Genomic DNA, 27,967 nt, shown 5'->3' with positions numbered 1-27,967 from the left:
GTAGAATTCTAACTTAGAGGTATCTACTATAAAACTCTTAGTTCTTAATGAAGAAACTGAAACCCGTGGAAGGCGTGGTTTCTGTGACCTATGATAACTGATCTCTTAGCACTTCTCTTACTATCAGTTTGACTATTGTAAGGCAGTCATAATTCTCTTGTTCTAGATTATAAAGACATTTTTTTCTTCTGTGCACAATTCTCTTCTCTCCACCCTTTCCGGTGTAGTCTCTCTGCTCCCTCTTTCTCCACTAATGTGAATAAATACTAAAATATTAGTCATAACAAATAAAACTTATGTCCGCAACTGTTTCCAATTCACTGAGATTCTTATCCAGAGGTGAATGATTATCTTCATTACATGATTCCTTAAGTAGGCTTATTCTCTATATTTTCTTTCCTTTTTTTCTTTTTCTTTTTCTTTTTTTTCTAAGTAAGCTCTATGCCCAAAGTGGAGCTTGAACTCATGACCTTGAGACCAGGAGTCACATGCTGTACAGACTGAGCCAGTCAGGTACATATTTTCAATATCAAATTGAAACATCTTGATAAACTTCCATAGTTTCTTTCACATTATTTAATTGCAAATATTTTTACCAAGTAACATCTTGAGGTTTTTTTCCCTTGCATCTTTATATGTTTATATACATACACAAGTTATTCCAGAATTGTTTTGAACTTCAGTTTCTTGAGTTTCATCGGGATCACTATAATACAAAATCCAGATGAATGTAACAACAGTGGTAAGAATTCTGCAAGACCAGGTATTTAATCTCCAGGACATTCAGACCTACAGGTTGATTTAAAAAAAAAAAAATGGGAACCTTTTAAGCAGCTAGCCATTTATGACAGAGACAATCAGGTGGATTTTCATTCTGGCTTGAAAGAAAATGTTTCTGTAACAGAAGGCATTTATTTTTGACATAAGGTCTCTTGACTCATAAGACTATAGACTTTAAGAAGGCTACTGCATTTAGATTTGACCCCAGTCCCTAACACACTCCTGCAATCATTTAACATGGTTCCTTTGGACATGGGAATACAAAGGCCACTACTCCTTCAGTTTTGGAATACTACCAAGCTTCAGGGTGCTTGACCTACAATTTTACTGTGTCATTTATTGTCTCGCCCTTGTGTTCGACCAGATATTCCTCCACTGAAGACCCTGAGGCATTATAACAGTAGCATCTGCTGCCTGGCTGGTTTAGGAGCAATAAGTTTTATTTATTTTTTTAAATTTTGAATTCAATTTTTTATTTAAATTCTAGTTAGTTAACATATATGGTAAAATTGGTTTCCGGTGTAGAATTGAGTGATTCATCACTTACATATAACACCCAGTGCTCCTCACAAGTGCCCTCCTTAAAACCCACCCACCTAGCCCATCCCCCACCCACCTCCTCTCATCAGCTCTGTTTGTTCTCAGTCATTAAGAGTCTCTTATGGTTTGCTTCCCTCTCCTTTTTTTTCCCCTTTCTTTGTATTCATCTGTTTTGTTCCTTAAATTCTATGTGTGAGTGAAATCATATGGTATTTTTAAAACTTGAATATTTAGATTTTTCTACTTGGTAAGAATAATTTACAAAATATCTATTTATACTGTGTGTAGAGAAGCTTCTTTTACTTTGATATGGTAGAGAATCTGATTTACAATTAAACTGATGCATATTTAGCTAGTACTAAAATATTCAAATATTATATGAATAAGTTTATCCCAGGTTTTGAGAGTATAGTTTAGTGGGTTTGTTTTAGCAACCAGTGGATTTACCATGTCTCTATAGCTTCCAAAACTAAGTTCCCATAGAGGCAGTGGCTTCATAAACCAGAAACAAACTGAACTATCAAAATCCTAATTCTGAAAGGATTCACATTTGAAATGGAAAGTGTGTGTTATTCACTTTTAAAAAATGAATTATAAAATGGAATAATTTTCCAGATCTTAGGCATGTACTGTGTTTTTATTGCTGTGGCCTATGATGTTTTATTTATTGATGATTTATATTTATGAAGCTAAGTAAGATAACTCTGTTAAGTATGAATTCAATAATTTTTCTTCAATTTATGAAAAGATGAAGCCAGAGAAGCATTTCATACTGTTTTACTATAAAAGGAAAAGACACACACACAACTCTGAAAATTTATGGTGTTTCTGTGTTGAAAATAGATTCTGACCATTTTTCAATTCTTAAATATTTCTTGCATTCTGGTGTAAGTGTCTTTACTCATGATAAATAGTAATGCTGACTTATTACAACTTGTGTTATTCTTAACTTGCTCAGTTAACCTTCGCCTCTGTACACATTAGCATAATTAGAAGTCGCTGTCCTCGGCACCGCATAGGAACCGTATGTGGTATTTGCTTCTGTCACACTACGGGAGTATTTTAACAGCTGTTGCAATAGAGCATAGAAATCAATAGAAATGAAAATTTAGCTTGAATGGTTGAAAAGTGAAAATTAGTACAGTGATACGAATGGTGAGTGTACAAACCCAGCACTACACATGACATTCGTTATATGTATGGCTGCCACTTAGTATTGATTAATGATACTGATACCCAAAATTAATTGAAGTGCTAACAATATGACTCATCTGTGCTAAGCTCTTAGTCCTAACAGAAACTCTATGAGGTAACTATTTTTATTATTTCTTTTTTACAGATTAGAAGTCTGAAATTAATTTAAGGAATTTTTTTCATGGTCAGGCAACAGGTAAATAAGGAGTCAACATAAAGGTCCAGGTTATTGCATTTAGCATTCCTGTTCTTGAATAAGTCCTCACTCAATTCTAAACAAATAATTTCTTCTTTAAGAATCCTCATACTTAATCAAATATTTTTAAAGAACATAAAAAAGACATATATGCGTATGTATATATGTGTGTATTAATATACATAAAATAGCTACAGCAAGGAAAAAAACTCGAGAAGAATGATTTAAGCTCTATGCAAAACAGAATGATTTAGAATAAGCCTATAAATAAAATAATATAGAAATCCATTCCTCTAAGTAAAGCCATGTCACAGTTGTGCCATGTACATTAATTTAAAGCAAAAGTATTTATTTGGCACCTAGTGAGATTCTTTGGGAACAAATGAGGTTGAGTCAAACAGCAGCCCTATCTTCAAAAATCTTACCATAATAAAAGAGATAATGTATCATACAAAGAATGCAAGCAGAATGTAATAATGAAATGCCATAAGAAAGTATGAATAAAATAAATGTGGGCGTTCTAACAGGAGAGACATCTACTTGGGGGATGAAAAACAATTGCATTCAAAAAAGAGGAAAAATGACATTTCAGCCAGCTGTGAATATGGACAATTCAAATTGGAAGGAAAAGAATGACCAAAGAGAAGGAAACTGCATAAAGGTCCTATTTCAGTTGAACAAGATATATTAAGGGGCATAAGGGGAGGAAATTTTAAAGAAGTCTGGAGGCCGGGAAGCAGGGGTTTGAACTTCTTTCTGTTATTAGTGGGAAATCCTATGAAGATGTTTTTACAGGAAATGAACACATTCAGAATTATACATTAGGCCAGCAGTCTGTAAAAAAAAAAAAAAAAGATCAGGGTTGAGAATGTCTGAAGCCTATCTAGTAAGGTGGCTGATGCCATATCCCACATACACGCAGCCTACTTTGAGTTTAATGGCAGATACTATATCACATAGGTGACTATGTGTCTCTCTGGTAGAGAACAAAAGTATTAATTTTGCTGTCCTCTAGAGCAGAGATTTGTAAACTAGGGTCCATGATCCAAATCCAGCTTGCTGACTTTTTTTTTTTTTCCTGTAAATAAAATACAGCCATGCTTGTTCTATGTGTTGTCTGTGGCTGCTTTTACTCTACAGTGGTAGACTTAAGTAGTTGTTACAAAAACCCTGTGGTTATACCATTGTCTCAATCAAAAGTGGAAAAATTTATTTCAATGGGACTAGAAAGCTTTTTGAAATAATGATTTCAAGAAAATTGTGGGAGAACACATTTCTTTGTATAAATGAAAAATATCTCCATGTGTTTAACATATAAGCATCTAATGGGCTTCATTCAACTAATTTGCCCGTATAACACCCAAAGGCATATAAATTGTCAATCACTATGCCTGTGATTTAGCCTATAGATTGTTCTTGAACTGTTTATGTTATACCTTCCTCAGGATATTTTATTCTTTTGATTTTTTTCTTTTTCTATGATATTATATACTTATTCTTTTATGGGGAGATATAAATGTAGACATAATTATAAGCATAGATATATAGATATGGATGCGATAATGACAATCGATATGGATATAGGTCGATACATACCTTTTCTGCTTCAACTCAATGTATAAGACATTAGAGATAATTTTCAAAAGACAGAGAGGCACATATAGCTAATCTTAGCCATCTCCCCTCCACCATAGATCATATTCTTCCCTAGGTTCGAAACTGTTCAATGGAGTTTTCTTTCATTTAGAAGTTATATTAATTGCCTTGGGCTGCTGTAATAAATTAAAACAAAATCAGTGGCTTAAAACAATAGACACACATCCCATTTCTGTCCCTTTTAGTCTAGGTTGCAGTATTTCTGCTGGTATAAAATTCCCAAAATCCTTGTTTGTCTTCCATTAGTATTGAAGAGCTTTATGCCATTAGACAGCAGGGCTCTTCATAGATTCCCTCTAGATTATTTCATCTCTATTCTGGCATCTGCTGAGAAGGTTGCTGGATCCAGACGGCACATGCCTAATCACATGCCTATTACCATTGTAAATGGTGGTTCAGCTACATCCTTGGCCTTGTTTCCAGGGCATGCCATCTGCATAGGCTGAGAATTTTCCATATCTTCAAGTACTGGTTCCTTTTTACTTAACACTTAATTCCTCAGTTGATCTCTTTCCTCCTACAATTTGTATAAGCAACAAGGAGAAATCAGGCTGTACCTTCCATACCTAGCTTAGAAATATTTTCAGCTAAATATCCAAGTTAATCACTTTAAAGTTGTACCTTCTATTCGACATCAGAAAACAATCCAGTCAAGTTTTCTGCCACTTTATGGCAAGGATAGCTTACTCCCTGTTTTCTAATAGCACGCTCCTCATTTCCTTCGGAGATCTCAACTGAAAAGCATTAACGTTCACGTGTTCCCTAAGATGCCAGGAGCTTTTGTGCAGCACGTCCATTTCTTTGAATCCTCACCAGAATTACCAGTAATACCCATATTTCTGCCAACAGTCCCTTCAAGGTGGTTTAGGTTTTACTATAATGTGCTTCCAAACACTTCCACCCTCTACCCATAAACCTAGAACATTTTTTCTTTCTGCAAATGAAAAATATTTCTTTGCTGAATATAGCCACTTGCACGTTTTCAGGTATATGTTACACTAGCACCTAATTTCCCAGTACCCAAATCTGTATTTGTTTCCTACAACAAACATAGATACTTAAAACAACAAAAATCTCTGTGTCACACAATTCTGGAGGCTAGATGTGTCATATGAAGATGTCAGCAAGACCATGCTCCCTCTGAAGACTGCAGGGGAGAATTCTTCCTTTGCTTCTCCCAGCATTTGTTTACTGTCAGGAATTTTTGATTTTCCAGTCTTTGTCTCTATCTTCACACAGCCTATCCCCCATGTGTCAGTCAGTGTCTCTGTCCAGATTTCTGTCCTCTTATAAGGACATCAAGCATATTTAGGGTCTACCCCAATCTTAACTTGATTCCATTTGTTAAGATCCTGTTTCCAGATAAGGTCACATTAACACGTTCCAGGTGATTATGAATTTTGTAGGGTCACTATTCAAGTCAGTATAGAGACTAATTCAAACTGCGTTGACAAAACCATGGGAATTCCATTTGTAATGGTCTAGCTCTAAAATCTTAAACTTTTCCAGCAAAAGGATTTAGACAACTCTTGTTAACATTCATTAATCCCTTTCCAAAAAAGACAATTCAGGCTTTATGTGAGTTATAAGTCATATTTGGGTCTTTTATAGAGGAGACCAAACACGAGGGCTTGTGAGGCCAGGCCCAGAATCTCTTACTATATGAAAAGCAAAAAAAGAAAATGATTTCTAACAAATAAATCCTCAGGAGAATGGATATCAACAACAAAAACCTAAATTCAACCCCAGCTAAGAGGCCATTTATGCCTTTAAAAGTATCAATTACCATTTATACACAAGCTCGATCAAACCAAACAGAAGAATAAAAGAATCCCATTCTCTCTTCCTTTTTTAAGCCATTTTATTGCAGAGGTTGCTTGGCTTCAAGGATTGGTGCCCCTATGCCAAGAGTCTTTTTGTAAACATCAGATTTTGTTACGGGTCTAAATGATAACAGATCTTCCTTTCCAGGTGATTGTGTTGGCACCCAGACGTGAACTGCCTTCATCAGTCACAAATCAAACTCCAGCACCAACTGCACTGCACAGTCACTAAAAAGAGACCTCCTGAAGGGAAAAAAAATTGGCACATGATGTGCCAGATGGGATGCCAATTCCCTTGTTTTATTTCTGTGTGTCATTTTATGCTATCCCATTATAATGTGTGACTGGTCACCTGGAGATTATACTTCCCTTTCAGCACATTCTACCTCAAAGCCAATCTAAGATTGTCAAACTACAAACATGAAACATAGGTCTGCTAATGTAACAGCAAATAAATAAAAACAGGGAGAATGATTTATGGATCTCGGATGCCATTTGTCCATTTATATATTTATTTACTTTTTAGTCATTGCATGTGTACCACATTGCTGGGTATCTTTGCATATAAAGAGGTTAAGCATATAATTTCATTGTTCTTAAAATTTAGTCTTGGTAAAATAACCAAAGTTTTATTTTAAAGGATTTTTAATGGTTTTATTCTTGTACATAAAACTAACATAGTAGGGGTGCCTGGGTGGCTCAGTAGGTTAAGTGTCTGCCTTCAGCTCAGGTCATGTTCCCAGGGTCCTGGGATCAAGTCCTGTGTTGTCATCATCATTGGGCTCCCTGCTCAGCAGGGAGCCTGCTTCTCCCTCTCTCTCTCTCAGCCCCTCTCCTGCCTCTCACTTTTGCTCATGCTCTCTCTCTCTCTCAAATAAATAAATAAAATCTTTAAAGAAAACCCCACTAAAATAGTACATGATTAATCTACCTTGAATAAATAATTGGTGCAGACACATCCTGAGTGCAAGGAGCCTAGGAATTTCTGGAATGTTAGCACAAACCTCTTGCAGTATATATTTTCAGTGAGTCAAAAATGCAGGAAAAAACCTTCACAGAATAAAAAATAATTCACCTTTCCCATAGTAATGGTTGATTCAGTTTCAAATTTCAGAAGAGTCTACTGTGTTGCCCATTTTAATGGAAATTTCCACCAAAAGTAGGTAAATCATTATCCTCCATCTCAAAAAATAATGAATTGCCTTCCAAGTAACTTCAGCTATGTGCATATTCATTCATCCATTTTCTTTTGCTTGCTATGCTATTATGGTGATTGTGTAATATGTCTGTTAATTTGTTAATTTCTTACTGTATTTTAAAAAATCAAAATAAATTGGTGAACAAACACACAATTAGCTAATTAGCATCATAACAATTATCATAATATGGCAAGGAAAATCAAAGAGAAGTAATATATATCTTAATTTATTATCAATGTGAAGAGAGCATAACTGGAATTAATCCTCTGCAAGAAAATCGTCTATAGAGATGTCTGAGTCCATGAGCAGATCCTCATTTCTGCTTCATTAACACACATTAAGATCTGTGCTTGAACAATACTGCTGTCTTTCACTTGCAAAGCTTTAAAAAAAATCCATACAAAGAAAAAAAGAAAAGAAGGAATCAAAATTTAGAGGGCATCAATTCAGAAATTTCACCTTATTTAATTCCACTAATTAATTTTCTATATAATGTAATTATAACTCTAAAAATACACTTTTATTTTTTTGTAGTGACTTGAATTGTCACCTTCAAAGTGAGGTCAATCTGTGACACATCTCTGCACAAATGCTTAGAGCTAAATCATTTTGTCCACACACTTACAAACAAGTAACAGTATAAATCTCTTCCATTTCAGTACACAAAACACTGCTGCCTGTTCTTTTTCTTCTCTATAACAACATAGTATAGGTTATATAGCAAGGACAAAAAGAAAAGTAGAAAATGCAAAATATGGAACCTAATTCAGAACAAGTGATTGACTTCTTCAGTTGTATGGAGTAGGAAAATATAAGTCCAGATTTTCTTTTTTCTATTTCTTATAGTTGTCATATAAAAGAAAGAACTTGGACAGCAATTGATGACCAAGAGGGAAATGACCTGCATTATTTTAATGTAGCCTATATACTACTGGGTTGCCATAATATCCTCAAATTATGTTTTGTAGCACAAATTTTCATCCTTCAGAAATTTGTAACTAGGGACTCCTGGGTGGTTCAGTCCTTAAGTGTCTGCCTTCGGCTCGGGGCCTGATCCCAGGGTCCTGGACTTGAGCCCCACATCGGATTCCCTGCTCTGCTGGGAGCCTGCTTCTCCCTCTCCCACTCCCCCTGCTCGTGTTCCCTCTCTCGCTGCCTCTCTCTCTGTCAAATAAATAAATAAAAATCTTTAAAAAAAATTTGTAACTAGCAGAGTTTTTTAAATGTTTTATTATTATATTTTAAATAAATATTCATTCAAAACACTGTTTTTCACTGAAATGTCTCAGATTTATCTCTTCAACTGACTAGGTTTTTAAAAACTATTTACATGAAAAATATATTTTACTAAGCAATACTGTTTAATATCAATATTATGAAATAATAGATAAATGAAGACAGGGAAATGTTTCCATATTGTGTGATGTGATTTCCATAAAATTCTTATTTTCTTGTTCTATTTTTGTATGTAATAGTTGTCCATATGTGCACATAATTTTTGTAATTTTTACCAGAGTTATAGTTTTTGCTATAGGGTGCATGTATATATTTTTTAAATTAATTCCTATGTATTTATGGTATTTGTTCTATTTAAGTATCTTATTTTTCATTATATTTACTAGTTATTTTTGGTGTCAAAAATGTAATTTTTATATTTATCTAACATTTAACAAAATGAGCTTTAAACTAATTTGTCGGTAGTTTTATGTGCATATGAAGCAACAATTTTTTTCTTATTTTGCTCTCTTTATATTTTTTATTTATTTTTCTTTCTGAGTTCCCTAAGTCTTCCAGGAAAATACTGAATAAATACCACGATAATGGCTATCTTTGTCTATTTCTTGATTTTATAGTTAATGATTCTTATACTTCCCCACCTAGTATAAAGTTTGCTGTAAATCTCTGAATTGACATTGTTTATAAGATTGTGAAAGTTCTCTCCTCACCTAATTTGCTCTTATTATGACTAGATGCTGTCTTTTGTTGTTGGGTTTTTTCCCCTGCATCTATTCAATTAATCATTTTTCCCACCTTTATACTATTAATGTAGTACATTACAGTGTAGTCAATATTTTTTTCTAATGTTACTTAAACAACTTTTATATTATTGGACAATCCCAGTTTGATTAAGATGTATCAGTGTAAAACAGTAATGCAATCTAGTTACTATTATTTCATTAAGGATTTTTGCATCTACGTTCATTACTTGTATGGTCTCAATTTCCTTATCTGGTACGGTAGGCAGCCTTTATTTTTTAATTTTATTTATGTGACAGAGAGCCAGCCAGCAAGAAAGGGAACACAGCAGGGGGAGTGGGAGAGGAAGAATCAGGCTCCCAGCAGAGGAACCCGATGTGGGACTTGATCCTGAAACACGGGGATCACGCCCTAAGCCAAAGACAGACGCTTAACAACTGCGCCACCCAGGCGCCCCGGTAGGCAACCTTTGAAATGATCTCCTATGAATCCTGGCCTCCTGGTATTCACACGCATGTGTAACCCTTTCCTTTGTAGACTAGACATAGTTATTCACTTTTAATGAATAAAATACTACAAAAGGATGGGATACCATTTTTAATATTAGCGTCTAAAATTATTGTGACTTCCGTTTTGGTTACTTTAATGCACACTTTCCTCTCAGGTATTTCTCTTCGGGAGAAACAAGCAACTATGTTGTGAGCACCCCTATGGAGAGAACCATGCAGCAAGAAGGAAATGTCTCCTCTGCCCCCCGACAATCAGCGGGGCCCGCCAACAGCCACTTCAATGAATTTGGAAGCGGATAGTCTCCCAGGTGAATTCCAAGGTGACTGCAGCTCAGAGGGAGATCCCAAGCCAAAACCTATGAGGTAAGCAAACTCTTGAGTTGCTGACCCACAAAATAGAGAATAAATGTTTATTGTTCCAATCACTAAGATTTGGAACTTTTTCATCTGGTTTGAGAATTAAATTTATGCTAGAATTAAAGAATTTGAATTCCCTCTTTTTCTACTCCCTGTTGATGAGTTTGTAAAAGATTAGAACTATGTTGATTGTCTGATAGAGAGTAATACACATTCAAAACTATCTGACTTGTGTTTTCTTTGTGGGAAAATTTTAAATTACTGATTTAATTGTTTTTGATTATTGGAGCTATTTGGAATTATTTTTCATGAGTCAGTCTTGATAATTTACATTTTTCTAGGAAAGTATACAATTTGTCTAAGTTTATTTTTAGTGTATTTTAATGGCTACTGTTATTAAAGCTATACCTTTTATATTCTAATATTTTTGCGCTATATCTTTTCTTGATTCAACTACAGGTTTTATCAATTTTGTTAGTCTTTTCAAAGAACCACATTTTGTGAGTTTTAAAATCTTATTATATCTTGGTGTTCTGTTTCATTAATTTAAACTTTCTTACTCTTTTTCCCTATTTTCTCTGAATGGTACATTGTTGTTCATTTTTTAAATGCTTAAGGCATATTCTTAGTTTATTTGTTTAGTCGTTCTTCTTATTGAATATATACACCTTAGGTGGCAAATTTCCCTCCAACTATTGCTTTATGAACGTCTCACATGTTTGATAAGCAGTTCTTTCATTATAGTAGCTTAATTTCCATTTTGATTCCATCTGGACTCAGATTTTATTTAGAAAAGTATATGATATGTAGATTTATGAGAGTTTATTTTTTATTCTTTTTCTGGTTTTTGATTTATAACAGTTGCATTTTGGTAAAAATACTTGAATCTGTATGAAATCTATTCTTTGGGATTTGTTGGCTCATATTTTAATTTATGATTTATGTTCAATTTCATAACTGATTTGCACGTGCTTAAGGAAGATATGCATTCTCTAATAGTTGGCTGAAGATTCTGTATATCAATTGGATCATATATGTTAATTTTTTACATCTTCTACACCTTTAATAAATATATTGCTTCTCAGTAAATTACTGGGATATATATAAAAGTGTTCCAGTACAATGATAGATTTTTCACTTTCTTATTGCAATTTTCTGATATTTACTTTAATTTGAAGCTTCCTTATCAAGTTCTTAAAAAGTATAATATCTATATCTTTCCAGTGAATTAAAACTTTTCCCATGATACGAATACATACTAATTTCTGTTGCTTCTTGTCTTAGAATCTGGATGGTAATATAAATATCAAACTAAATAGATATTAAAGCATGATTAATAATTAACATTTTTCTAGTATATTTTTGTATGTTTTTATTTTAAGTCTCTTTCTACTTTTAAGTTTTATTGTATCTCTTGCTGATAACATATTTGGAATGTATGTGTATATGTTCCCCAGTCTGTTAATGTATGTCTTTAAAATTGAAAGTTAAATCCATTTGTACTTATGGTGACTATTTTTCATTACTTATATCATCTTATTTTGTGATTTCTATCTGACATGCTATACCGCTGGGTATTTTTGCAGTTATTGCATAGTTTCAAACTGATTTACTTTTTCACATTCTGACCCTTAGTTCCCTTTTTTACCAGTTGGAAAATAAAATTTTATTTCTATTCTTTGAGTAGTTACAATTGAAATGTTAACCTGAAATGTTAGTTTTCTTTGTGGGAAAACCTTAACCTGTAGGTTTGCTCTCTGCTCAATATATATAAGGATCATAAGCCTTTATAATGCCAGTCACTCTTCCCTCACTCTACTTACCTACTAGAATTTCCAGAATTTGATGTATTTTTAAACACAAAAATTAAACATTATTCAAGTGATCTTTTTATACACTAAATACTTGTTTGGAATATACCTACACATTTAGCAGTATATTGTTTTTCTTTTCATTTTCTCTTAGATGTTTCAGAAGTCAGTTGCCCATCAGAGTAAATTCTTTTAAGAATTTTCCTTACCAAGGTTCTATTGTTTGTAAATTACCCATTTTTCTTGCATCCTGGTTTTTTTTTTTTAATACGGCTTTACTTTATACACAATTCAAGTTGACTGAGATTTTCTAGAGTATTTTGTTTACTCCACTATATGAATACCATTGATACCTTGGGGAATCAATTTTCATCTGAAGAATTTTTCTTTGTTTCTTGTTTCTGATTCTTTTTAAAGTTTTCTAAAAGCTTTACAATATGACTATAAAATTTTTAGCTTTGAATATTTGTGTTAACAATTTTGTAAAAACATCTGCTATTATGTCTTTTGCTATTACTTTTCTCATACTATTCTATTATCTCCTTTGGATCTTGATTTAGAAATATTTTTGGACCTGTCCTCTTACCCCTGTGTTTTTTGTTTCTTTGGGTTTTTTTGTTTTGTTTTTTGTTTTAATTTTTTATTACTATGTTCAATTGGCCAACATACAGAACATCATTAGTTTTTGATGTAGTGTTCAATGATTCATATATACAATGGAATATTACTCAGCCATCAGAAAGGATGAATACCCACCATTTGCATCATGATGGAACTGGAGAGGATTTTGCTAAGTGAAATAAGTCAAGCAGAGAAAGGCAATTATCATAGGGTTTCACTTGTATGTGGAACATAAGGAATAGCATGGAGGACCACAAGGGAAGGGAGGGGAAACTGGGAAAAAATCAGAATTTCTGGACTCCAGGAACCAAACTGAGTGTTACATAAGGGAGGGGGGGTGGGAGCTTGGGGTAACCAGGTGATGGGTATTAAGGAGGGCATGTCACTAAATAGACACATGAAAAAATGTTCAACATCACTAGCCATCAGGGAAATACAAATCAAAACCTCAATGCGATACCACCTTACACCAGTTAGAATGGCAAAAATTAACAAGACAAGAAACAAATGTTGGTGAGGATGTGGAGAAAGGGAACTCTCTCACACTGATGGTGGGAATGCAGCGTTGTGTAGCCACTCCGGAAAACAGTATAGAGTTTCCTCAAGACGTTAAAAATAGAGCTACCCTATGACCCAACAATGGCACTACTAGGTATTTACTCCAAAGGTACAGATGTAGTGTTTGTTTTTGTTTCACTGTTGTTGTTGTTGTTATTGTTTCCAGTGTGCTGTTAAATGCTTCCAATGAATTCTTTATTTCGGATATAGAAATTTCCACTTCTATAATTATATTTGCTTTTCTTTCAGAGAATCCATTTCTTCCTTGAATTTCTCTCTTTACTATTTCTGCCTATCATTACATGAAATCCTTTAATGTATCGTTTTAATGTAGTTAACTGGTAATTAAATAACTTGGGACATTTATTGCTGTTTCTATTTTTTGTTTCCTTTTTATGCATTATACTTTCCTGTTGCTTCACACATGTAATAATTTGTTCTTTTTTACATTATGCTGGATACCGTAAATGATATATTGCAGTGGTCCTGGATTATGTTATTTTCTTCTAAAGAATGTTGACATTATTTCTGGCAAGCAGTCACATTTCTGGTAGATCACCTGGATCCCATTAAGGTTTAGCTTGGACTTCATTAGTACAGAAAATTTTCAGTTTTGCCTTTCATTTTAGAATGTTTCCTTTATTCCTAGGGCATAGTTCTTACTCCTAAAATAAAACTTCTTTTCTGACATCTCAACTAAATTATCAAGTTATGCACCAGTCTTGAAACTATTGCTGTATAAGAACACCAGTATCTCTCCGGCAGAGTGAAATCATCTCCACAGTCTTTTTTTCAGCTACTGCTTTCATAGCTGCTCTTTTTTAGGCCTTGCAGAATCTTGCCCTACACATGGACAGCTTAACATTGAGCCACTACCTTGGTGAAATGCCTGTGCAGATTTCTGAGGCCTGTTCTCTGCAGCTCCCTCCTCTGATCCTTTGACCTTCATGTTTCAAGAACATTAGTACCTCCTGTTCTGTTCCTGTTCCACTAGTTTTTCACCAGTTGTTCTTCATGGTGTCCACTGTGTCCTGTCTCCCCCTGCTGTATTTTTTAATTTGCCATTAGGTAGAAATATGAAGTAAATGTGAAGCTCATTTTCTCTGTTCCTCCTCTTAAAAAGATCTCAATCCTGTGCTTCCTATTGTCCAATGTTTAGAAGTTCTACATGTTCTTTTTCAAATATTTCATATTGCTTTAGTATGTTGTTTTTTTTCAATGTTTAAAACCCAGCTTTTATTCCTTTAAACACAGAATAGATTTTTTAAAGTTTTTATTTAAATTCCAGTTAGTTAACATACAGTGAAATATTCATTTCAGGTGTTCAGTATAGTGACTCAGCACTTCCACACATCACCTAGTGCTCATCATAACAAGTGCACTCCTTGGTTCCCATCTCCTATTTAATCCGTCCCCCCACCCACCTTGAGAAATGGCTAAAGAAGATGGGGTGTGTGTGTGTGTGTGTGTGTGTGTGTGTGTGTGTGTGTAATGGAATATTACTTGGCCATGAAAAAGAATGAAATCTTGCCATTTGCAACAGCATAGCTAGAGCTAGAGAATATTATGCTAAGAGAAATAATTCACTCAGAGAAAGATAAATACCATATGATTTCACTCATATGTGGAATTTAAGAAACAAAACATACAAAACATTTTTTAAAAGCTTGGATGATAATAATTATAAAATAACACCTTTATCTGAATTTTTTGCAATTCTGGTCCTTTTATCATTTTTTTACTGAAAATCTGATTTTTCTGATTCTCATTAAATGTGCCTTGTCATTTTTGTGTTATGTGATTTTTGTTAATTGTAGTTAAATGGCTAATTTCATATGGGGCTTCCTGCAAAGAGCTACCAGCCGACCTGGATTGAGCTTGTCTTCTCTAGCAGTTGTTTTTCCATGGTACTGAGGGTTTGCCTAAAAATGATTCACTGTAATTTAAAAATGTTCTTTTTACATAGTTGCTGTTGTTTTCCAGTGAATATGAGAGGAGGATATACAAAGAGTGGGTATTTAGATCCCAAACCCAAGTGAATATAAGCTAGTGAGTTTAGAAAAATCACACAAGGGTTTTGTTGCTGTTGCTGTTGTTGTTTTGTCTTTTTGAATTTCACCTTTTATCACTGTCACACCATCCAAAGCTCAGTACAAGACAGTCACTGCCTCTACTGGGTAGGTTTTCTTCTGACTAGCTTTTTTTTTTCTCTGACTATAGCACTTTTGGAATCTTTATATGTATTGGAAAGGGTCTTCTAGCTAGATTCTCATCCTGAGAATCTGAGAATCTTCACCTGAAAGTGAAGATAGTTTGTCTACAACCACACCCAAAAAACAAACAAACAAACAAACAAACAAAACAAAACAAAAAAAATCCTTAGTCTTTGGAAGCATTATGTCACTTGGTTTCAGAGATACACTCCAAAACCACTGGGGGTTCATCACCATGATATTTATTTGGAGTGATGTCTGTGATTAGTTCTTATCTTCTAAGTGATTTTCCTTATTTTTTGTAGGCTTTACCACTCATTAATTAATTTAAAATATATGTATGTGTTCTAATATTTTCATATGTTTTAGGACTAAACACTCAGCGGCTATCTGAAAACTATATTTATGTATATTATATATAATATATATATGATATATGTATATTAAGAAGAATTTTCTTTCATTGTTTTCTCTCTCATAAAATTCTACTTAAAATTCACAATCCAGCTATGTCTTTTTAAACCCACCTTGCCTCTCTCATTTGCAGTTACTCATATACTCCTCTCTTTTTTGTCAAGACACTTTGCAGATCCCCTAAATTTAACCACAAGTAATCAAGTATGGAAAATAGTCTAACATCAGAGATAAGCTAAATAAGAAAGAAGGATTTCTAATCACTAAAAATATCACAGGATGAACCAGTTGAGACAACTCATTTATCCAGCTACTAAAAAAGAGAATGAAAAAAAAAAGGGCATAATTGGGATAGTCATTGATGAAGAGAAAATACTAGACTTTTCTATAGTTTATTATGAATCAACTTGATCAAAAACAAGTTTATGAATTTGGCATAATCATGTTAGTTCAAATTTTAGATATAGTTCATCTTTTTTTGCAGAGCAATATTTTAACATTTGAATAGTGTTCAAGTTTCAAAAAGAATTAAGCAAGCTAGCAATACTGGATAGCACATACTCCATCTCAGCCCCAAAAGAAGAGAGAACTTTTTGTCCAATAGCATGCTCAAAATTTTGCAAAGAATATTTTATAAATTAAAATTAAATGTCTTTATTTAAATGTGAGACAGTTGGAGAATACTAATTATCAAGTCGAAATTACAAAAATATTCCTTTTGGCCCATATATAATGTCAAAAACATGAAAATCTAAGAGGAAACATTGATTAAATACTCAAGGAAGTGTCTAATCTCATTAATCCAAAAGAAAAAAATATGTACTCAGCTGAATATATATCAGCATAATAGCAAATCTGAAGGCATGTGCATATTGCAAATACAGTAAAGCCACAATAATGAAAATGATCCTTTTGTAAATAAAGAAATTGAAAAGTAAAACATAAGGGAGATAATTGTGCTCACTAAATAGCTTGTTAAATGTTTATATTAAAAACATATTATATGTGTACTGTTTTTTTTTAGCTACACAGTCTTTCCTCCCTGCAGATCATTCTGTATTCCCGTAACAACTTATGTCTGTCTTTATCTTCAAAGTTAACCCATAATATTAATATTTTCTATTTGCTTGCTTATTTTCTTTGCCAATTGTATGTTGGGTAAAGGCATGAACTTCACTTATCTAGTTTATTGTCATAACTTTGTGCCTAGCACAAATCCTAACAGATAAAAATGTTCACACCAAAGGTATTAAAGTAAATTCACTTTAGGGGTGCTTGGGTGGCTCAGTCGTTGTGCGTCTGCCTTCAGATCAGGGCATGATCTCGGCATTCTGGAATCGAGCCCCACATCAGGCTCCTCCATTGGAGGCCTGCTTCTTCTTCTCCCTCTCCCCCTACTTGTGTTCCCTATCTCGCTGGCTTTCTCTCTCTGTCAAATAAATAAGTAAAATCTTTAAAAAAATAAAAAAAATAAAAAATAAATAAAGTAAATTCACTTTATGTAGGCTAAGCAAGTATGGAAATAAAAAAAGAAAAAAACAACCAAATGAGTACAGACAAAGGCTAACTATTCAGAGCTTGCTCTAGCAAGGGAATCAGCCTCTGTCACTTGACTTTGACAGAAGCTCAAAGGCTGATGGGTAGCAAAGCTTTATGTGGGAAAAAAATGGAAGGTTTCAGGTGTGTCCTGATTGGCGGCTGTTGGCATGGCTTTTGGCAAGCTTATTAGAAGGGAGGTATCATATGTAAAGTTTGGGTAGGGGTGCATATTTAGCCTTTGCTGGTTGATAAGAAATTGGAAGAAGACAATTATTAGGAAAGCTATCAATTATTAATCAAGTCCTGGCTATTTGGGGGCAGCTGCTACAGGCATTATTGTTTGGCTTTGTGGAGTATTATTTAGAGATGGTGGTCTGACTTTCTACAAGTTTGACTTATAAATAATAGGATGGCTTTGTGTACTGGTTACTGTAATAATGAGTTGGTTTCCTGAGCTAGTTACCAGATTGTGGGTCAGAGGCCTATTTTTAATATATGATCTGGCCATTGTCAGTGTATCCAGTCTCTCACAGTCTCTCTCATCTAATTGAGAACATTAGAAAAGCTTTAAATATTAAAGAGTTTAATGGACATTGTCATGACACATAATATTTCACCAAAATGTAGCATTCTTCTAAAACCATGTCTATAGAAAAATATAGCGTGCATAAAAATAAGGCATGAAGTCCCTCAGTGTCATCTGATCTAACTTAAACTTCAATATACAAGCAATTTTAAAATTCTATTTTGGACATTTATAAGATCATGAGTCTTCAAAAACTCCTAAAAGGGGACCAAAATAGATAACTGAATGTTTCAGACCTAAAAGTGGAAATAGTAACTATAACTGAAGGGGGACAAGAGGCTAGATTGGTATTCATCTGTGTTAAATCTCAGATTGAAACATAAAGACAAACCCTGATATGAATCACTGCTAAGTAGTTCAAATGACTTCATCAGATTCTAGGACAGCAGGAAACATTGGTTTAAGTTGTCATAATGACCAAACTGTGGGGATTAGTTTGGAAAATACTAGTTCTATTACTACATTGATTTTTGAAAACCAAGAAAAACCTTTTCACAGGGGTCTACATTTGGTTGTGTCACAAGTAATCATAATAATTAATATGTAAGTTGTATTTAAATACTAAGTCTCCCAGATAAGAGGCAGATTTGATAACAATGACTATTAATTATTAGAAAAATAAATAAATAAAAAGTCTTTTCCTTGATTATAGTTCATATTCATATAAGGTCTATGGAATTTAAGCCACAAGAGGTAGTAATAACTTCTCCATCCTCTAGCGAAAACCCCAAACCTATTTGGCTAAGCAGATATAAAATAGAAAAATTTCATTTTCAGTGTGTTCTATTTGCTTTGGTTTATTTCCTTTTCCTTTGAGATGTGCCTCTTCAACTCACTGCCACAGGTCTTCTTAGAATGCTGTTCTGTGCAGCCCTAAATCATACATGCTCTTCCTGAGACTATTCCATCAAAATATACAAACTGTCCCACTTGTTGTTTCAGACTACAAGCATTTTGTTAATATTACTCAAATTCAATAAGGAAGCATATTTAGGGACAAACTAATTCAAGATGCTAGCATCATAATTTGAACAAACAAGATTCCTGCTCTCCTGGAATCTGATTAAGTCACTTGAGCAATTTACTAATGAATCATAATAAACCAATGTATTCCATGTCAGAGTTTATCTGTTTGTTTTTAAAGTATACTTGTAATTAGCCTAATATTTATTAACTTTATACAGTGTACTAGCCATTTTAATAGGTGTCTTGAAAAGTTATCTCATCCACTGTTTATATCTGGAGGAATAGTAATCTCCATTTAGCAGATTATAAAACTGAGTGTCTAAAGGTTAATTGCTTTGGTAAATGTCGCACAGGCAGTAAGGGGTAAAACTGTTACTCAGTCCAGTTCTTTTCTTGTCTTCTAATTCGAAAGCCAACATTCTTTATGTCGACCCTACTGGCTTGTGCAATAGATACAGGAAAGTGAGGTAATGGTAAAGCTGAAACATGGCCTGCAAGGAAAATGTATTAAGAATAAAATAATATTTCCTGCCATCCATCCATAAATTTCATTGCCTTCCAGATATGGTGAAACTTTAAACATCATATATGTCAGTATCCTCTTTCACTTTTTAGAAACTAAAACTAGTAAGTGTATGAGTCTTTCCCAAATTCCAAGAGCTACTATACACACAGATTCAAAACTAGGACTCTGCTCTCCTGACAGTTTGTTCTAAAGGCCAGGAGACCAGACTGAAATCATACCTGTGGTGGAATGATTATCATCTTAGGAAGAAGTGTGCCTGTGTCATTGTAAATGCTCTTTGTTACTATAATGCCCTCTAAATCAACATAAGTGTGATGGGCTGTTAGACCCAGGGTCCTTGAAATATATTTTCTTAAGTGTTTATTTATATGTTTAATAATGATCATGTAAGTGTTTAAATAAACTTAACTTGGAGAATTCCTGGAGAAGAAGCAGGAGGCCTGAAAACTTTAGTGCAATGACTAAAACCAAATATTTTCCTTTACTCTTCCCTAAATAACTGCTCCAATGTAACTAATTTTATATAATGAAAAAGGAGAGTGTTCTTATGACAAGAAAAAGATGAGGCAGCAAGCTTTAAGCTCAGAATTAATCAAAAGGTTCCTTAATATTCAATCAAACCTGTCCCTCTTTAGTAATATTTAGTATTTTAATAAGGAATTAATGATCAAAATTAAATTATTTTAAGGTTGGTTAAGCAGAAGCACTTAATAAGAGTAAATTTTGCTCTTGGTAAAAGGATAATAAATGCAAAGCTATATCTATTGTCATAGTGTGGTTTCAAAAGGCGATTGAATTTTTCATAACTACAGATCCCACTGTCCTCTCCATAGAGGATCATTGAAAAGTGTATCATTATTATTTTCTATAGTACCATTTGGATCCCCTATGTCTACATTATAACAAAACAATTTTGAAATGTGTAAGGTTTAGTTGACTTTTTTGTTCACATATTCCAAAAAACCCAATATGAATTGCATTTTATTCTGTTGTTTGACTATAGAGACCAGCGACACCATTCCTGGCTACTTGAAGCATAAAATATTCAAACACATGAAAAATAAAGTTCTATGCAACCTATATTAATAAAGGTATACCCTATAAATATCTATTTCTCAGTATCTTTTTCTAGTATAAAACTTTAGTATATTTGCTAAAGCCCACAGTATGTGACATGAAGTCACTGTAAAATAATGCAATTTATTATCATTTTGTGACCANCACCAAAATGTAGCATTCTTCTAAAACCATGTCTATAGAAAAATATAGCGTGCATAAAAATAAGGCATGAAGTCCCTCAGTGTCATCTGATCTAACTTAAACTTCAATATACAAGCAATTTTAAAATTCTATTTTGGACATTTATAAGATCATGAGTCTTCAAAAACTCCTAAAAGTGGACCAAAATAGATAACTGAATGTTTCAGACCTAAAAGTGGAAATAGTAACTATAACTGAAGGGGGACAAGAGGCTAGATTGGTATTCATCTGTGTTAAATCTCAGATTGAAACATAAAGACAAACCCTGATATGAATCACTGCTAAGTAGTTCAAATGACTTCATCAGATTCTAGGACAGCAGGAAACATTGGTTTAAGTTGTCATAATGACCAAACTGTGGGGATTAGTTTGGAAAATACTAGTTCTATTACTACATTGATTTTTGAAAACCAAGAAAAACCTTTTCACAGGGGTCTACATTTGGTTGTGTCACAAGTAATCATAATAATTAATATGTAAGTTGTATTTAAATACTAAGTCTCCCAGATAAGAGGCAGATTTGATAACAATGACTATTAATTATTAGAAAAATAAATAAATAAAAAGTCTTTTCCTTGATTATAGCTCATATTCATATAAGGTCTATGGAATTTAAGCCACAAGAGGTAGTAATAACTTCTCCATCCTCTAGCGAAAACCCCAAACCTATTTGGCTAAGCAGATATAAAATAGAAAAATTTCATTTTCAGTGTGTTCTATTTGCTTTGGTTTATTTCCTTTTCCTTTGAGATGTGCCTCTTCAACTCACTGCCACAGGTCTTCTTAGAATGCTGTTCTGTGCAGCCCTAAATCATACATGCTCTTCCTAAGACTATTCCATCAAAATATACAAACTGTCCCACTTGTTGTTTCAGACTACAAGCATTTTGTTAATATTACTCAAATTCAATAAGGAAGCATATTTAGGGACAAACTAATTCAAGATGCTAGCATCATAATTTGAACAAACAAGATTCCTGCTCTCCTGGAATCTGATTAAGTCACTTGAGCAATTTACTAATGAATCATAATAAACCAATGTATTCCATGTCAGAGTTTATCTGTTTGTTTTTAAAGTATACTTGTAATTAGCCTAATATTTATTAACTTTATACAGTGTACTAGCCATTTTAATAGGTGTCTTGAAAAGTTATCTCATCCACTGTTTATATCTGGAGGAATAGTAATCTCCATTTAGCAGATTATAAAACTGAGTGTCTAAAGGTTAATTGCTTTGGTAAATGTCGCACAGGCAGTAAGGGGTAAAACTGTTACTCAGTCCAGTTCTTTTCTTGTCTTCTAATTCGAAAGCCAACATTCTTTATGTCGACCCTACTGGCTTGTGCAATAGATACAGGAAAGTGAGGTAATGGTAAAGCTGAAACATGGCCTGCAAGGAAAATGTATTAAGAATAAAATAATATTTCCTGCCATCCATCCATAAATTTCATTGCCTTCCAGATATGGTGAAACTTTAAACATCATATATGTCAGTATCCTCTTTCACTTTTTAGAAACTAAAACTAGTAAGTGTATGAGTCTTTCCCAAATTCCAAGAGCTACTATACACACAGATTCAAAACTAGGACTCTGCTCTCCTGACAGTTTGTTCTAAAGGCCAGGAGACCAGACTGAAATCATACCTGTGGTGGAATGATTATCATCTTAGGAAGAAGTGTGCCTGTGTCATTGTAAATGCTCTTTGTTACTATAATGCCCTCTAAATCAACATAAGTGTGATGGGCTGTTAGACCCAGGGTCCTTGAAATATATTTTCTTAAGTGTTTATTTATATGTTTAATAATGATCATGTAAGTGTTTAAATAAACTTAACTTGGAGAATTCCTGGAGAAGAAGCAGGAGGCCTGAAAACTTTAGTGCAATGACTAAAACCAAATATTTTCCTTTACTCTTCCCTAAATAACTGCTCCAATGTAACTAATTTTATATAATGAAAAAGGAGAGTGTTCTTATGACAAGAAAAAGATGAGGCAGCAAGCTTTAAGCTCAGAATTAATCAAAAGGTTCCTTAATATTCAATCAAACCTGTCCCTCTTTAGTAATATTTAGTATTTTAATAAGGAATTAATGATCAAAATTAAATTATTTTAAGGTTGGTTAAGCAGAAGCACTTAATAAGAGTAAATTTTGCTCTTGGTAAAAGGATAATAAATGCAAAGCTATATCTATTGTCATAGTGTGGTTTCAAAAGGCGATTGAATTTTTCATAACTACAGATCCCACTGTCCTCTCCATAGAGGATCATTGAAAAGTGTATCATTATTATTTTCTATAGTACCATTTGGATCCCCTATGTCTACATTATAACAAAACAATTTTGAAATGTGTAAGGTTTAGTTGACTTTTTTGTTCACATATTCCAAAAAACCCAATATGAATTGCATTTTATTCTGTTGTTTGACTATAGAGACCAGCGACACCATTCCTGGCTACTTGAAGCATAAAATATTCAAACACATGAAAAATAAAGTTCTATGCAACCTATATTAATAAAGGTATACCCTATAAATATCTATTTCTCAGTATCTTTTTCTAGTATAAAACTTTAGTATATTTGCTAAAGCCCACAGTATGTGACATGAAGTCACTGTAAAATAATGCAATTTATTATCATTTTGTGACCACTAAGTTGATAGTACCACATATAGTAATAGAATTTAGTCAGAGCTATTTGTAAAAGTTAGGGATACATTTCATTGGAAATAATAGGCACACACATGCTCACTCCATTTAAACAAATTAGTGGGATTTTTTTTTTTTAATTCCCTATCATATAACAATAAATTTAGAGGAAGGCAATGCAGGACTGGCTTATTGGTATTATGATGTCTTCTCTGTCCCAGGTACCTTCACCTGCCTTTATTCAGCATTTTCAGAGTATGCACTTCAGAAAATGGTTCTCCACTTCCAGCATCATACCCCCATTCTAGGAAAGGTAAAAAAGAAAGGAGATGGGGAGAGCAAATGATCACAAGACATTACCCCACTTTTAAAGGTCTTCTCATAAAGCCTCATGAGTGAATTATATATCTCTTGGGTAACTACTGCTAACAGAATCATATGGCTTTCATTGGGAACCTCGACTCAAATTGGGGTTCTGTCTTTAAAGAAAAGAGAATAGATATTGGGTAGGTAATTACCAGTCACAGCCACAATATTCTGTTCTGCTGCACAATGGTAAAAATATTTAATATATCCAAAATAAATCCACATTCTTTCTACCTCTACCTGAAAGAAATAACAGTTATTAATAAACTACACTTATTAGTGAAACATAAATGAAGCATACTGTCTTATGAAGAGATGTTAAATATTGAAGGAATGAAGAAACATGAATTAACAGATAACTGGGGAGGTGAACATGACACATAAAATGTTTTGGATTCTATGTGCTTATCAACAGGACCAACTTTAGGATAGAAAAAAAATAGGTCTTTTAAAGAGAAAACACAAAATATTAAACTAGTTCCCCTTGACTAAAAAGGGACATCTTCTGATCTATAAGGTCAAAGAGATGAAAAAAAATGATTTCTCATAGTTCTAGGAAAATCATCTATATCAATGATTGTAAGTAAATACAAAAGAGGTTTAAAACTTTTAATTAATGGTAGTTAATCATGACAACAATACCATAATTGATTTCCATGTTTAATTGATCAATGACAGATCACTACAATGAACATTCTTCTGAAAATAAATCAATTAGTAGCTACCTCATATTTTGAAAGTCAGCAGATCTGTGGTAGACTCACTTCAGTCAACAAAATATTGTAGGTAATTTTAATCCCCTCCTGCTTTTGAACCAATATAAATATCCTCTAAGGCAAAAATCAACCTTGTGTTTCCTTAGCAGGCAACACAATTCCAGAACAAACCCTCCTCAAAATCCTATATAAGTTAGGCTGGATTTTGAAAGAGATCTTTTCTATTGGGGGGGGGTAGACTTTTTTTTTTCTTTTTCTCTCTCTCTCTCTTATTTTTTTTTTCTTCTTTTGAGTTCAGTTTTTGGTCCAAGCTGTAATACAGATCATCAGGGATTATCCAGATCTTCACCATGGTGGTTGATTCTCCTAAAGAAGGGTTTCATCAGCAGGTTTTGTTCATAGTTAAACATCATTCACCATATCTTCACTGTTTTTGTCTTTGAGTCATTTGTCAGAATCCTTTATATGGACAATGACTGTAGAGAGGCGATTTAATCTTTGAACAACAATGAGCCNGAGCAGCTCTGAGAAAAACAAGTATAACTCAAGATGATAGATTCAATCACAGTATGTTATTCTCTGAATGTTATCATAAATCTGTTCACTAGTGTTTTATTTAGTATTTTTCCATTAATATTAATAACAAAATGGTATATAGTTTACCTGAGAGGGAGCTCCATTCTTCAGGTTTAAGTATCAATTTCTTATAATCTAGAAAAATGTATATAAAGCAATTCAGTTTTCTGGTCTTTTAAGTGTTGCTAAATATCCCCAGTGAAATCATCTGAATATCCCCAATGAATTATCTGAACTTGGTAAATTTTTGTGAGGTATACTTATCATTTTCTTTATCTCTTTTGTCAGTTTTTTAATTTTTCCCTCCACTATTATCGAATTTGAATCATGTATTTTCCCCAGAAGTTATCCATTTCATCAAGATTTTCAAAATTTTGTGGATAGATTAGTATATAATGTCTATTTTTTCTTAATTTTCTGCTGTTATATTTAATTTTCCTTTTTAATTTTTTGAATATTTGTTTTTTTCCAATTTTCTTTATGTTTGCCTATTAATTTTTTAAATAAGTATCTTGATTTGTTAACTATATTATTTTTATTCTGCCTCTTTATTTTCTTCTTTTATCTCTGATATACCCTATCTTATCCTTCTTTTTTTTTAACTAGACTCCATGCCCAGTGTGGGCCCAATGTGAGGCTTGAACTCATGACCCTAAGATCAAGACCTGAGCCAAGGTCAAGAATCTGACACTTAACTGATGAACTATACAGGGATCCCTTGTCCTTGCTTTTTTATTTTATTGAGTTGGTAAGTAGTTCATACCTATATGATTTAATTTTCATTGCTAATTTAAAGCATTATTTTTTTCCTCCTGTCCATTGCTTTAAATGTATCCTGTTGGTATTAAATGTTTATATTATTATAGTTCACAAGTTCTACAGTTTTGTTTTGCATTTCCCCTTTATCCAGAAGTTCTTTATTTTATTCCTTTTTTGTTAGGTAGAAATTTTTAGCTTTATTGATTTATCATTGACAAATAAAATTTTAAGATATTTAAAATCTACAATATAATGATTTGAAATATGTATACATTTTGAAAGGATTCCCCCCATCAAGTAAATTAACACATCTAGCACCACACGTTTAATTTGGATATTTTGCTAGCATTTTTTGTTTGTTTTTGGAGTTTTTTTGAGGAAAAAAAAAATAGTGATCCTGTTGTTTCAAGGAAATAGCTGATAGTATTTGTGGCCAGTGACAAAATTAGAGCTTCCAAGTGAAAATTCGAATTTTGGAAAATTTGTATCTGCCACTGTGAGCTTGACAACTTACCAATATTTAAAGACTCAATACAATCATTGGCAATATTAACAACTGTACTTTTAAAGTATAAAGTAGTGAACTATGTCAACATTTGGATGATCGGCATAACTTAGCAACGCAAGATTTTTCCAAATTATGAATGCATGATGTTACAGAATCATGTGTAGTGAAAAGATTCCTTCGAAGTCTAAGACCAACTATAGGATTTTAATGTAAGGGATGACAGAAGCTGATTGAAATGGTTTCACATCCACTTTGCAATTAACATTTAAGAAACTACCAAGTTGCCAAGTTTTTTTTTTAATTGAAGTATAATTTACATACAATGTTACATTAGTTTCAAGTGTAAGACATAGTTATTCCACAACTCTATATGTTATGTTATGTTCCCCACAAGTGTAGCTACCAACTCTCATGATAAAACACTATTACAGTACTACTGACTGTATTCTCTGTGCTGTACTTTTTATCCCCATGATTTATTAATTCAATGATGGGAAAACTTTACCTCCCACTCCCCTTTGCACAATGTGCCACATCACTCCCCCTTCCCTCTGGCAACCACCAGTTTGTTTTTTGGATTTATATGTTTGTTAATGCTGTGTGTGTGTTGTTTGTTTTATTGTTAAAAATTCCATACTAACTGAAATCATATGGTATCTGGTTTTTCTCTGACCAATTTCACTTAGCATAATACTCTCTAGATCCATCCATGTTGTCCCAAATGGCAAGATCCCATACTTTTTTATGGCTGGGTAATATTCCACTTTATATATCCCACATCTTCTTTTTCCACCTATGAATAGACACTTGAGATGTTTCCATATCTTGGCTATTATAAATAATGCTGCAATAAACAGGGGTGCATATAANCTTGACAACTTACCAATATTTAAAGACTCAATACAATCATTGGCAATATTAACAACTGTACTTTTAAAGTATTAAATAGTGAACTATGTCAACATTTGGATGATCTGCATAACTTAGCAATGCAAGATTTTTCCAAATTATGAATGCATGATGTTACAGAATCATGTGTAGTGAAAAGATTCCTTCGAAGTCTAAGACCAACCATAGGATTTTAATGTAAGGGATGACAGAAGCTGATTGAAATGGTTTCACATCCACTTTGCAATTAACATTTAAGAAACTACCAAGTTGCCAAGTTTTTTTTTTAATTGAAGTATAATTTACATACAATGTTACATTAGTTTCAAGTGTAAGACATAGTTATTCCACAACTCTATATGTTATGTTATGTTCCCCACAAGTGTAGCTACCAACTCTCATGATAAAACACTATTACAGTACTACTGACTGTATTCTCTGTGCTGTACTTTTTATCCCCATGATTTATTAATTCAATGATGGGAAAACTCTACCTCCCACTCCCCTTTGCACAATGTGCCACATCACTCCCCCTTCCCTCTGGCAACCACCAGTTTGTTTTTTGGATTTATATGTTTGTTAATGCTGTGTGTGTGTTGTTTGTTTTATTGTTAAAAATTCCATACTAACTGAAATCATATGGTATCTGGTTTTTCTCTGACCAATTTCACTTAGCATAATACTCTCTAGATCCATCCATGTTGTCCCAAATGGCAAGATCCCATACTTTTTTATGGCTGGGTAATATTCCACTTTATATATCCCACATCTTCTTTTTCCACCTAT

The sequence above is a fragment of the Ailuropoda melanoleuca genome, chromosome 11 (assembly GCF_002007445.2).
Source record: "Ailuropoda melanoleuca isolate Jingjing chromosome 11, ASM200744v2, whole genome shotgun sequence".
Lineage (NCBI taxonomy): Eukaryota > Metazoa > Chordata > Mammalia > Carnivora > Ursidae > Ailuropoda > Ailuropoda melanoleuca.
This window is presented reverse-complemented; position numbering follows the sequence as displayed.